At 42.2% G+C, this 13,748-nt stretch overlaps 1 long non-coding RNA gene across 1 annotated transcript in view; it reads right to left on the reverse strand.

The window, feature by feature from the left end:
- Positions 1-1,302: 1,302 nt before the first annotated feature.
- LOC107132385 (uncharacterized) overlaps positions 1,303-13,748 on the reverse strand; it is a 57,372-nt gene continuing 44,926 nt past the window's right edge. Inside the window, exons 2-3 of the long non-coding RNA XR_001499094.3 lie at positions 7,298-7,447; positions 1,303-2,442 (exon numbers count right to left, since the gene is read on the reverse strand). This is a non-coding gene — a long non-coding RNA (uncharacterized lncRNA). The remainder of the gene's footprint in view (positions 2,443-7,297; positions 7,448-13,748) is intronic.

Below are 13,748 nucleotides of genomic sequence, written 5' to 3' on the forward strand. Positions count from 1 at the left end.
TCCGTGTGGAGAAGTACTGACTGTGTCTGTGTGCTCAGTCGCCTCCCACAACCAACTCTTCGTGTCCAACTCTTTGCGACCCCATGGACCATAGCCCACCAGGTTCCTTTGTCCATGGGATTTTCTGAGCAAGAATATTGGAGTGGGTTGCCATTTTCTTCTCGAGTGGATCTTTCCAACCCAGGGCTCAAACCCGAGTCTTCTGAGTCTCCTGAATTGCAGGCAGATTCTTTACCACTTGAATCATTAGGGATGATGAAAGGAATGACTACCATCACGTTATTCTACCCATTTTATTGGTGAGTTTAAGTGCGTTCTTAAAGTCCCCCCAGGGAATTAGGTCAGAGTGGGGGCCAGGATTCTGGTGGTTGCTTCTCCCTGAGATGCCCAAAGAAGACAACATTGGGAGACGAGGGCCCCACTCCTCTACTATCTCTCTCCAAGCTCAGCAAACCTGAACCCCATCTTTGTAATGCTACCCACCGGCTAGCTCAAGGTCAAGGGCAGACTGGTAAAAGGTCAAAGAGACTGACTTTCTGAAGTCTTTCAGGTATCAGGTGATCAGGGGAATTATTTTTTTAAGTGGTAGGCTGTGGGAAGGAAAGGCGTCCCTCCCTCTAGTTTGATAGAGGGAACTCTTGTTCCCAGAACCAAGCAGAAGTCTCCAGACTGGAGGATGTTACCACCCTTTGTCCACATCACCAATACGAGGTGTCCTCTAGAATCCCACAGCTTCTACCCAGCAGTGTCCTGGAGCCCACTCACGTCAACCTGCAGGAACCGATTGTGTGTGCTTTTTCCCGGTTCCACAATCAGCACAACGGTGGCTTCAAACTGGCCACGGCAGGAATATTTACACCACAGAAACTGGAAGAGTTGTTTAAGTCAGGGCTTTTTTTCTCCCAGATTGCTGGTTGTTTAACAACAGCTTAGCACATGCCAGGACATCACTCAACTCTTCCCTCATGCTCGGCTTTCCCTCCTGTTGTTGCATGCCTCGTGGGCATATGTGGAACCCTGAGGACCGGAAAGCTTCTTTGAGGACAGGGGCTCTGCTTCATCCTTTGTACAGTTCTTTCCCCTTCCCTGGCATATACTTACGTGGCCTTTACTGGTTGCCGGGCCTGTTCTAATCACTATATGTATAAAGTCTCTAGTCCCTGTGAGGAAGGTGCTATTATTTTACAGATGAAGAAACTGAGGCACAGAGAGGGGAGGTAACTTGTCTTAGGTCACAGAGCAAGCAAGAAGCAATGCCAGGATTTCCACCCAGGAAAGTCCAACTCCAGCATCCCTGTTTGTAGTAACCACACTCTGCTGACCCTCAGAGCACATAACAGAAGAAGAGGAAGTTCTTAATTAAGAAATCACATTAAACACCATTTTTTTGAATATCCATGTGAACTACATCTGGCAACCACACAGTTAAAGTAGACTTTTTTTCCACTCATTTAATATTCATTTATTGCATGCTGGCTGTACGCCAGGCTCTGTGGTAAGTCAGGAAAGGAACACAAGGACGTGGCCAATATGAGGTAACATTTATTTTGCTTTCATTAAACAGGCACCCTGGTAGATCCTAAGGGGTGATGATGATCATGACAACTGATGATGGTGACAGCAATGGGACTTACTGTCATTTAAATGCTTAATGGCCACATACTGTGCTGAGAACCTTTACATTTCAATTTTGCTATATCTTGTGAGACAAATATTTTACACTTTTGCCCATTTTACAGTTGAGGAAACTGACAGCCAAGGACACGTCAGAAGCCATATGTGTGCATGTTCAGTTGCTCAGTCATGTTCAACTCTTTTGACTCCATGGACTGTAGCCCACCAGGCTCTGTTGTCAATGGGATTCTGCAGGCAGGAATACTGGAGTGGGTTGCCATTTCTTTTTTCAGGGGATCTTCCCAACCCAGGGATCAAACCCGAGTCTCCTGCATCTCCTGCATTGGTAGGCAGATGCTTTATCACCAAGCCACCTGGGAAGCCTGTCAAAAGCCATACAGCCTGTCAAAGCTCATCCAGGAAACTCTGACAACACTCTATCTACAAAGGCAGGAGAGTTAGACGCTGGGGCTTCTCTCCACCACCTTCTGACGACAGCCAGGCAGCTCTATCTTTGCTCCAACTCAATCCGGAATGTTTACATCTCAGCCTTCAGGAGATCTTTTGTGTTGTCTATCTAACACTCCTTGAATATAGATATAGTGAGAGGAGGCCCAAAAACCAAAAGAAAAAAGACTTTTCCAGGCATTTTTGTAAGAAACATGAATCATTAGCATGCTGAAGAAGCCTACAGTAAGCATAGATGTGCATGATACTCACTGAGTTCAACACACGGTGCCAATGAGACCAGAAACTCGGAACGTGCTCAGTGGGGAGCTTCAAACCAGAGCAAGGGCCTCTTCTTACCGGCTTTGTGATTAGAGCCTCCTGTGGGAAACAGTAGGAATAAAACTTTGAACTTGGAATTATCAAAGTTACCTTTGAAATGAAGTGTTACTATCAAATAGAGGGATAAAATTTTAAACAAATACGCTATAACTTATACAACTCTTTGAATGTTTTTTCTTTAAAGATATTACTGCAGAAGATTATTCTCTTGTTCACCAAATAGTGTTATCACTTAAAAGTATATTGGTAACTATTTTTAGAGGGTTTTTTTTCTGGTTTAATCTAGGAAATACACACATAATGCAACCGTGTGTGTGTGTGTGTGTGTGTGTGTAGGGAGTGTTACTATGCAGCCCATATTTCTGGTTCAATTCAATCACTTGCTCTATTGAGTATGTTTGGTTCCAAATGACTCTATGCTCTTTCTAAAAATAAATGTCACCTGCCACAGACATTATAATCACTTAGGAGGGCCAAAATAATATGCTTGGAGCACCACAGGGCAACTCAAAAAAAAAACAGTCCTCCAAAATGACTTGAGGAATCACTTCATCAGTCTTGATTCATTCACTCCAGGTGAATGCTTTGAGAATAAATACACTCAAATGTTTGGTTTTTCTTAAGTACTTTTATTCCACTACTTTCAAAAAGATTTGAAGCATTTGTTGATAATTTAAATTGTAGTTTATCCTGGCATTTCATTGACTTAATTTCTGGGAAATGCTTGCTTTTGCTCAAATGAGAAGGAAAAAGATGAAGTTTTACATTGAAGAGTATCAAAAGGAAATACTCAGAGAAAAAAGATCATTAAAAAATCATTCATTTAAGGGACTTCCCTGGCAGTCCAGTGGTTAAGACATGCACTTCCATTGCAGGGGGTGTGGGTTCAATCCCCTGGTTAGGGAACTAAGATCCCTCACGCCATGCAGCACAACCAAAAGATAGAAAATAAAATAAAATAATGTTCATTTAAATATGAATTGAATATACTAAAGTAATATACAAAAAGACATGACAAATGGAGTAAGGGGAAATTATTTTAAATCCTTGCCTTGACGAATAAAATAGAGACAATGAAGGCATGAAATATAAATAGACTATAATCACAATAACAAGCGTTGGAGAAATGGAAACATTGCTGATGAGATGTAAAATAGCGCAACCACTTTGGAACATGGTTGTTTCTTTAGAAGTTAAGCATGAATTTACCAGCTGACCCAGTCATTCCACTCATAGGTATCTATTCAAGGGAAATAAAAACATAGGTGCAAAGACTTGTATATGAACGTTCATAGCAGATGTTTCGTAACAGTCGAAAAGTAGAAACAACCCAAATGTCCATCAAAGGATGAACGGATAAATAAAATGTGGTATGCCCGTCAATGGACTTATTATTCAACCACAATAGGGAACAAAATACTGATATGCGCTACAACATGGCTAAACTCTGAAAACAGACCAAGTAAAAGGAGCCAGTCATGAAACACCACACAATGTATAATTCCGTTTACATGAGATGTTGACTATAAGGCAATTCATAGAGGCAAAAATAGACCGAGCTTGCCCAGGACTGGTGGCAGGAATGAGCAGTGACTGCAAATGGACATGAAGTTTCCACTGGGTGATAGAAATGTTCTGAATTTAGATTCCAGTAAGGTTTGAAGAACTCTGTAAAACTGCTAAAAGTCACTGAATTGTACACCTAAGAAATAAAGTTGTGATATATAAATTGTACCTCAATAACATTATTGAGAATAAATACTATAATTAATGACTTTACCTTTGTTTGTTCGTTCGTTTGTTTTTAATTTTATTTTATTTTTAAACTTTACATAATTGTATTAGTTTTGCCAAATATCAAAATGAATCCACCACAGGTATACATGTGTTCCCCATCCTGAACCCTCCTCCCTCCTCCCTCCCCATACCATCCCTCTGGGTCGTCCCAGTGCACTAGACCCAAGCATCCAGTATCGTGCATCGAACCTGGACTGGCATCTCGTTTCATACATGATATTTTACATGTTTCAATGTCATTCTCCCAAATCTTCCCACCCTCTCCCTCTCCCACAGAGTCCATAAGACTGTTCTATACATCAGTGTCTCTTTTGCTGTCTCGTACACAGGGTTATTGTTACCATCTTTCTAAATTCCATGTATATGCGTTAGTATACTGTATTGGTGTTTTTCCTTCTGGCTTACTTCACTCTGTATAATAGGCTCCAGTTTCATCCACCTCATTAGAACTGATTCAAATGTATTCTTTTTAATGGCTGAGTAATATGGGTCCCAAGCTTAAATTCAATATAAAAAATAACAAACAGATGATAAATATGATTACATAAAAATGTAGAGATTTTATACATCAAAATAAAAATAGAATGCAAATAATTAACTGATAATAACATTTATCATACATAAGACAAAAATTTATTTATAGTATATAAAAATTTCAGGGACTTCCCTGGTGGCCCAGTGGTTAGGACTCTGTGTTCCCACTGCAGGGGGTCTGGGTTCAATCCCGGGTGGGAGAACCAGCTCCTACATGCCCCAGCTAAGAGTTTGCAAGGTGCAACTGAAGATTGTGCACATGGCAATGAAGACCCATTGCAGTTAAATAAATATATAAATAAATATTTTTTAAACGATTTCATACAAACCTTTGATAAAAAAAAATGGTGAGATCCCAAAATATAAATGGGTGAAGGGAAGAAACAGACTAGTTCATCCTCCCCTTTGAAAATGACTAGTAAACTTACCAAAACAATGTATTCAATCCTAAGACTAACCAGAAATGTGAATTTTAAAAGCTATGATTTTCATCAATTCAAATAGAAATTCTTTAGAAATACCCCATTTTTTCTGGAATTACATAATACTGGTCTATGTAGGGAGAGACAAATCCTCTCGTGTCCTGTTGGACTGAATATAAATAAGGACACTCCTTTAGGAAAACAATTCTGCCACTTGTCTCAGAAAGCTGAAAAATATCTATAGCCTTTGATTAAATAATTCTACTATAATTATATGATACTAGTTTAAGAAAATAATTTAAGATACAGAGAAAAGCAATTTTACGTACAAATATGTTCAGGTAAATAGTATTTATAATAAGAGATAACAAATAAACAGCCCAACTGTTCAACAGTAGGAGAATGTTTAAGTAAACTATTCTGGGACTTTCGGTGGTCCAGTGGTTAATAATCTGCCTGCCAATGCAGAGGACATGGGTTCGAGCCCTGGTCCCGGAGGTTTGCACAGGCTGCAGGGCATCTAAGCGCCTGTGCCACAACGACTGACACCTGTGCTCCCTGGAGCCTGTGTCTGCATCAGGAGAAGCCACTGCTACAGGAGGGCCGTGCGCCACAATTAGAGAGCAGCCCCCGCTGCCTCCCTGGAGCCTGTGTCTGCATCAGGAGAAGCCACTGCTACGGGAGGGCCATGCACCATAACTAGAGAGCAGCGCCCGCTGCCACAACTACAGAAAAGCCCGGGCAGCAACAGACCCCTGGTGGTCACAAAGACCCCGTGCAGCCAAAGATACATGAATCAAAAACAAAAACCAAAAAAAGCTATTCTGTATTCATACAATGCAATGCTAAGTACCGTTAAAATATTTATGGAAAACTGATAATAATATGGGAATATTCTAGTCATCATGTTCAGTGGAAGAAAACCCCAAGAGTATACAAATTAAGTGAAAAAAAATCACACCAGGATACAGTATCATTTCAATTAGTAAAAAATGTGTGAAAAGAAGATTGGAAAGAAATATACTAAAGTGTTAACTGTCACCACCTCTAGGTGAGTGAAATTTCCAAATATGCATTGTAGGTAATACTTTTGTGGTTAGAAAACATAACTTACTGCTGTTCTTACAAAGGGAATCTTCAAAGGTAGATATCCCAGGATACCTCACTGCCTATATTTTGAAAGTCATCAAAACCTTATCTATCAAAAATTGGTACTGGATTGACTGACCCAATGATTTGATGTGATACATTAAAATTGAATTCAATGGACAGAACACTGCACTGTCTATTACTCACATGCCTTTTAAACCAACTTACTGATAGGTTGGCAGCAGTAAGTTATTTTGCAAGAAACAAGTTAGCAAGTCATTTGCCCAGTGGGGCTATCCACTATTATTCATGACCTATTTGTTACATTTGATGATGACCCAGCAGAGCAATCTCTATCTACCATATATCAAAAGCAACCATGCAATTAAGTCAATTCAGGCCCAAAGTCAGTCAGTTCAATGAGACAAATAAGGATTTTTCTTTTAAATGTCAGTGGCATCATGTGAAGCAAGATTGACTGACTGACTGAATGAAGATCTCAGTTATCAACTGATTTGCAAAGTATTCTGAGCACGCCAAACTTGCAGCCATTTTGCTTAAAGTACAGCCTGTTTTCAGCAACACTATCGCACCAGAGCCAATAAACATTTTTTTAAATCTACTATAATTATCAAGGTACAAATGTTTCCATCCTGATTGGAAACCACCCTGGGTGCAGCCTAAATGAAGGGTAGGAGTGAAAGGAGACAGCCTCCAGCCTCACCTCGGAGCAGAAATTCTGAGGAAAATGGGTCTTTCAGATCTGCCTTCTAAAGGAAAAGCAAAAAGAGCAGCTTCTGACAAAAGCTACCCTGCTGACATCAGCCGCAAGCCCCACACCTATTTCCCATTACACATTTACAAGTGGCTATTATAGCCCTCAACGCTGACAACAGTTTCCTTAGAACTGGAGACCCTTGTGTTGCAATTATTGTTTTTGTTCCTTTCTACCTTCTCTGACTATAAACATTAAGCTAGAAATATCTGTTCTATTAGACCCTCTTAAGAAAATAGGGCACAGCCCCACTCCAAGGTGGACGTCAAGCACTCACCATGGTGAGCTGAGGAATTCAGGGTCTGCTCCCAGCGATTCCATTGACAGTAGGACCTTGGGCAAGTCACTCCCCTGGGTTGCTAAGTAGGGCATGAAAAACAGCAGGTTTGATGAGTTCCAGATTCAGTACTACTATCAGCCAGGTCATCTGAAATGCAAAAGAAAATAAAGAAATAATTGGTAGAAATGTATAACTAAGCTCATAAGAAAGTAAGGGAAATCCTCTGAGGACCCCTCCTCCAAATGAAGTAAGAGAAGGAACTCAGAATTTTTAAACAGTGGTGAAGCCAAAGCTGCCTCGGGTTGTATTCTGATATTCACTCATCAGAAAGATGAATGTGGCCTTGGGCCCTTGAAAAACATCAAGTCAAAAGGCAGATGCTTCCTTCCACCACCCCACTTCCATGAATTAAGTTAGATCTCCAAAAGGCTACCAACACTTTTAGGAAAAGGGTGAATGACAACAATAAAAACAAGAATAAAACTGCTGCACGAAGGCAAAACGATGGGTATGGGTCAAAGTGGAAGTGGTTTCCCCTGAGAACCTGTCACTTAAAGCCAACCTGTACTCACTCATTCACTCAATAAATATTTCTTGAACGCTACGTGCCAGGCTGTGAGCTAGATATTGGAGATATAGCAGTGAACAAAACAGGTAAGCCCTGCCTTGAAAGAGATTATATTCCAATAGTGGGAGACAGATGATAAACAAACATGCAGATCAGACAGTGACAAATGCTAGAAGAAAAATAAATAAGGGGAAGGAGGCTAATGAGTAACTAAATAGGGGAGAAATCTTGTCTAGTCGAGTGAAGAAAGTACCCTGAGAAATGTAACACCTAAGTAAGACCTGAAAGGAGTGAGGGAGTGATCCATGCAGACATTAAAGCAAAGTGCTTTCTAAGCAGAAGGACCCGAAAATGTAAAAGCCCCTAAGCCAGGCCTGAGGAAGACAGAGGTGGGGATTGCGGCAGAGTACGCAAATGAAGAGTGTAGAAGATGGGGGTGGGGGGCGTGGAGAGAGATGGCACAGGGGCCAGGTGACAGAGATGCGTGAGGGCGAACTGGTGACTTGGAAATTATTCAAAAGAGCTGGAAAGACACTGAGGGGTGAGTTAACATGTAGAATGCTCACCAGAATGCTGTGTGGAGAACATACCATAGAAAGGCAAGCCTAGAAGCTGGAGCGCCAAATAACACAACAGGTCAAGCAAGAGGCGATGATGACCTAGACAACTTGGGGCCATGGTTTGAATGTTTGTGCTCCTCCAGAATTCACATGTTGAAATCCTGATCCCCAAATCTGATGGTATTATAAGATGACAGCTTTGGGAGGTTCTTAGGTCATGAGGGCAGAGTCTCCACGAATGGAATTAGTGTTCTTATCAAAGAGACCCCACAGAGCTCCCCCAGCTCCTTCTACCAAGTGAGGACACAGGCAGAGGATGCCAGCTATGGGCCAGATGAGGGCTGGTTCTCCAGAAAGCAACCAGGCTGGCGCCTTGGTTTTGGTCTTCAGCCTCCAGAACTGTCAGAACAAATCTCTGCTGTTTATAAGCCACTCAGTCAGTGGAATTTTGTTGTAGCAGCCTGAGCAGAATAGAATACTTGGTGTAATGAAGATGGCAAAAATGGCCAGACTCTGGAAAGGAAAGAATTTCCATATTGATTGGAAGTGGGTTGCGAGAGAAAGGCTCAAACATGACTTCTAGACTTGTGGCCTGGTTAACAATAAGCAAATAACAAGCCCTAGCACCCTGATTGTTACTTTAAACATTAATATCATTTCCCAGAATTCTGGAGAAATGGCTGATTCCAAGTCTGTAACATAAAATGTATAAAAAAGAATCTAGCACTTCTTGTCACACCAGAAAATTAAGAAGCATTTGGAAAATATTACAGATGGGTCAAAAGGATATACAAACCAACTTAAATAGGCTCCCAATAGCCAAAGATGGAACAATTGGGCATCAATAGATTTAATAGCTGCAATGGATTAAAATATCAAATATATTTTAAATGCAATAATAAATTTCAAAATTCATTGGTCATATCTAGAGGACACAGGGTATCAGTGTGTCCCTTTGAAAACTAGTAAATAAAAGGACCAAATCAAGCAAACTGAATCTACTTACAAAACTGTATCTTGGAATGCCAATTGTTGATGAGGAGAAGGCTTTCTTTATAGAAGTATCCTAACCAATAAATGAGGAGAAGGCAATGGCACCCCACACCAGTACTCTTGCAGAAAATCCCATGGATGGAGGAGCCTGGTGGGCTGCAGTCCATGGGGTCTCTGAGGGTCGGACATGACTGAAGTGACTTAGCAGCAGCAGCAACTAATAAATGAAGTGGGAGCAATATGATTTTAATACTTCAACACCATAATTAAATAATAAATCTAGGTAATAATCATGAATGGCTGGTGTTAACATCATTTAAAAAAAAACAGGTAACTGGATATTATTAATATATGCTGTCTGATGGATGGAAGTACAATACACTGCCTGATGCATTCTTGTCAAAAAAATTAAAGCTAAATGTGAACAGCTCTCTAAATCTTACCACCAATTTACAGGAAATAGAGGCTTCTGTGAATCATGCTGATTGACACATTGGAATGCAATCAGCAAAAACCAGACTGTGGAAACTATACAGAATAAATGACCTGATTTCTTCAACAAAGACACTGTAAAGAACAAGATGAAAGACAGAGAGGAAATCTATGTGCCAAGAAAGACTCCAGAGTTATATCAAACAATTGTAATCTATGAGTCTTACTTGAGTATGGATTTGAAGCAAATAAATGCAATTATACTTTCTAGCATACTCAGGGAAAAAAATGCTTTAATCTGCCAATACCAAGAGTAAGCAAGATTGTGGTATAATGAAAACCCTTCTACACTGCTTGTGGGAGTACAAACTGACACAAATACTTCCTAGTCATCAGCTAGGGCACTCAAGGCTGTGCATGCCCTACAAATGAGCCAGCTACTCCTAGATTTATACCCTGGAGAAACTCTGGCCTGTGGGCACCAAGAGACAGTATGGGAGTGGACCCAGTAGCAAAGTTAAACAGTAAGAACCCCCTGCCCAATGTCCAGTCACAGCAGCAAAACTAAAGTACAGTATATTCATAAGAAGAGATACCACAGATCAGTGAAAACTGAGTCAACAGTCACCTGCATCAACATGGATAAATCTCACATCACATTGCGTAATTTAGAATACTACATACAGAATAATATCATGCTTACAACTGTAAACGATGTCTTGAGATTTTAAGTGTGTTTGATGGGGTTAAAAGACCTGACACAGGCTGGACAGGCCTATAGGCAATAAAACCACGCAAATGAGAGGGTGTGAGCTTCTGGATTAGGGAAGTGACACACAGCACTTTCAAGTACCACTTCTCAAACTGGCTGTGGCTCAAACCACTTCTCACATTCATATGTGAATTTGTTGTATTATTCTTTATACCATATACACATATTTAAATTATCTTATGTGTAGACAACATTTCAAATTTTTATATAGAGGGTGAACCAAATGACTAAAACCCTTCCCAACACACTTAAAATTCAACTCATGTGATGTCTCATTTCCCTCATCTTCCTCTTGGGAAAAATAATAGCAACTATCTCAAAGGATATGGTAAAGATTAAATGAGTTAATGCATATAAAGTGCTTGGATTAAAAGCATAGGGAAAAAAAGAAAAAGATTTAGGACTAGTAATGAATATATAAATGCTCCATTATTTATAAAGAAAGGGTGACTCTAAAATTCATAAATCTGAATAAAGTGTGCATGAACCTTCTGGATGTGTTTGAAGAGATGATCTGTGTGCACCAGTGCCATACAACTTTAATACACTAATAATATCAGTTATGTCCAATTAAATCCTATCATCTCTTTAACACCTAAATAAATAAATAAATAAAGTGCTGGGATGAGAGCCAGACATATATGAAGACACATTAAGTGCTCAATAAATATAACTCTAACTATTACCATCAGCCTCCTATTCACCAACAGAACTGCCAGGAGAACACATCTTTCATCTTAAAATGGAGAGGAACTATTAAAATCCCAAACAAAGGAAGATGTGGTGGAAGAATATTTTGTATTGCTGCCTGCAGCAGCCAAGCAAGGGCCAGCCAGGGAAGCCTTCCTCATCCTTTCTCTGCCCCTGGCTGGCCTGACGGAAACCATGGGATGGGTCCAAAGGCTTACTCCCTAAAGAGTCATGATGGGTCATGCTGAGAATGCAACCAGCCAAATATTCTCAAGAAACCTGGAGACAGCCATGTCCTCCTGCTTAAAGGTGATGACCTCATTCAAAACCGTCTGTGCAGCCTGCCCCAGGCCTTTTAAGCCAGTCAGACAGACACACTCACCACCGTGCCTGGGCATTCCCCATCACTCCTGACCTGTACTTTACTCAGTCTTGTCTGTACCGAACATGAACCCTGACTCCATGATTCCAGCTTTTGCCCCAGGCGTTCTGGACTTGATCCTATTCTTACCCTCCCTCTCATGCATGCTACAGTTTTTGCTAGCAAACTACAGCTTGTCTGGCCCTGCGGTGCTTCCCCTTCTGCAATGCACCGACTAGAAGAATATTCTCTGGTTCCGGGCCCAACACTAGTGGCTTTGATAAGATGCTTTTGGTTGCAAGTAACAGAAACCCCAAGCTGACGTAAGCACTAAAAAGATGGTACTGGCTCAGTGCTTAACAAGTAGTCATAGGGGGAGTTTTGGGAGCCAAATCATGGCACCAGAGTCACAGTTTCTTCTCATCCTGTCTCCAGCAGTACCTGCTTCATCCTTAAAGCTGACTGTCTGCATGTTTGCAAACTGGCTGGAAGCAGCTATAGGGGCCATGTGTTCCCTTGTTTATGTCTAGTAGAAAGGGAAAACTCTCTCCCAGTAGCTCTCTTAAAAATGAAGCGTCTTCTTTTCTAAAAGTCTCTAGAGAAAAAAATTTTGGCTTATTGGCCTAAATTGGGTGGTGTGTCCTGAACTAGGCACTGTGACCAGGGGTGGATCTTCTGGCTGGGGATTAGCTGACAGAGTCCGAGAAGATGTGTTTGGGGGTGGAGGCTCCTCTCCCAGAGCACAGGGGCTGCTGGAGGAGGCACAATGCCTGGGCCCTGCTTCACTCTCTGCTCTGCTCTGTGCCCTCGGGGCACCCCTTTCACAATGTACCACCCCAGCTGTCCTGCTCCCTGGCTTCTAGTTGGATTTGACCCTAGAACGCCAGCGGAAGATCTGAAGGTGGGAGGCGAACAGGGCAGGAGTGACTGTCCCCCAGCTCGCTCCCTGCTGTGCTGTGGTTCTAACAGAGGCTGTGCTCCTCTGGTGGGACATCCCCTGGAGGGCGCCCCCCACCCTTCCAGCTCTAGCTGCTCCCTCCCTCACCCCCAGCTCCTTCCCCCCCTCCTCCCCGGTGGTAACAGCTCCCACTGTTACCTGCCACCTAGTGCTCCCCTGCCCCCGGCCCACCCCAACTGTAAGCAGCCCCTCCACTAAACCCTGGAGTGCAGTCATGTGTTTCCTTCCCCGGCCTTGGTTACCACAGCATCTGAGTGAAGACTGGGAAAACACTCCCAAGAGGAAGGGAGGACCGAACCGCAAACACCCACAGCTCTTGCCCCCCTCCCCCACTCCACTAATGGGAAGCAGGAAACTGTCCCTCATGGTCTCCAGCCGACAATTCACTATTCTAGCTTGTTACTCGCTATGGATTACATATGATATGAACAATACTTGCATACACACAATGGGAGTTTTGTCTCTTTCTAGAGAAATGCTCTCTAACTCCCTGAATGCTAAGGACTTCAGGTTGCTTCATGGGCTCAGACAGAAAAGTGCTTAAACCGTCAGACCTGCTGTTTCTGCCAACAAACGCCGTCGGATGGCTCAGAGCACACGTCAGTGATCAACCAGGGATGAAAGACAGAAAAACAGGAGCAGCAGGAGCGAAGGGAGCCTCAGAATAGAGAAAGACCCAAACGAGTTATTTCTGGTGTGGACAAGTCAAGCACAGGTGAGGCTGAGCCAGTGAGAGGGAGGGGGGCACCAGTTGTGGGGATCTGGGGTCTGTTATGCAGGATTCCTACTGAGTAGAGAAGGTGTCCAGATACAAGAGGGAGTACAGCAAAAGATGGGCTCAGGGCTGTGGAGAAATCTCATTCCCAAAAGTCACCCACCCCTACCCCTTCAGGAAGAGTGAGCCCTTAGAACTGGCCTAACTGGTTGTCAACTGAGACAAATTGAAGAGGAAACACTTCTGGGCTTTGTCATGGTGAATGTAGGTCTATATGCACGTATGTGTGTGTGTGTGACAGAGAGAGAAAGAGACAGACAGAGAGACAGATTCTCCACCACCCATTAAGTTCTCCTCTCCCCTCTTGTCTCCTCTGTTGCAGCATGAGCGTGCTTTCCT

The sequence above is a fragment of the Bos taurus genome, chromosome 4 (genome assembly GCF_002263795.3).
Source record: "Bos taurus isolate L1 Dominette 01449 registration number 42190680 breed Hereford chromosome 4, ARS-UCD2.0, whole genome shotgun sequence".
NCBI lineage: Eukaryota > Metazoa > Chordata > Mammalia > Artiodactyla > Bovidae > Bos > Bos taurus.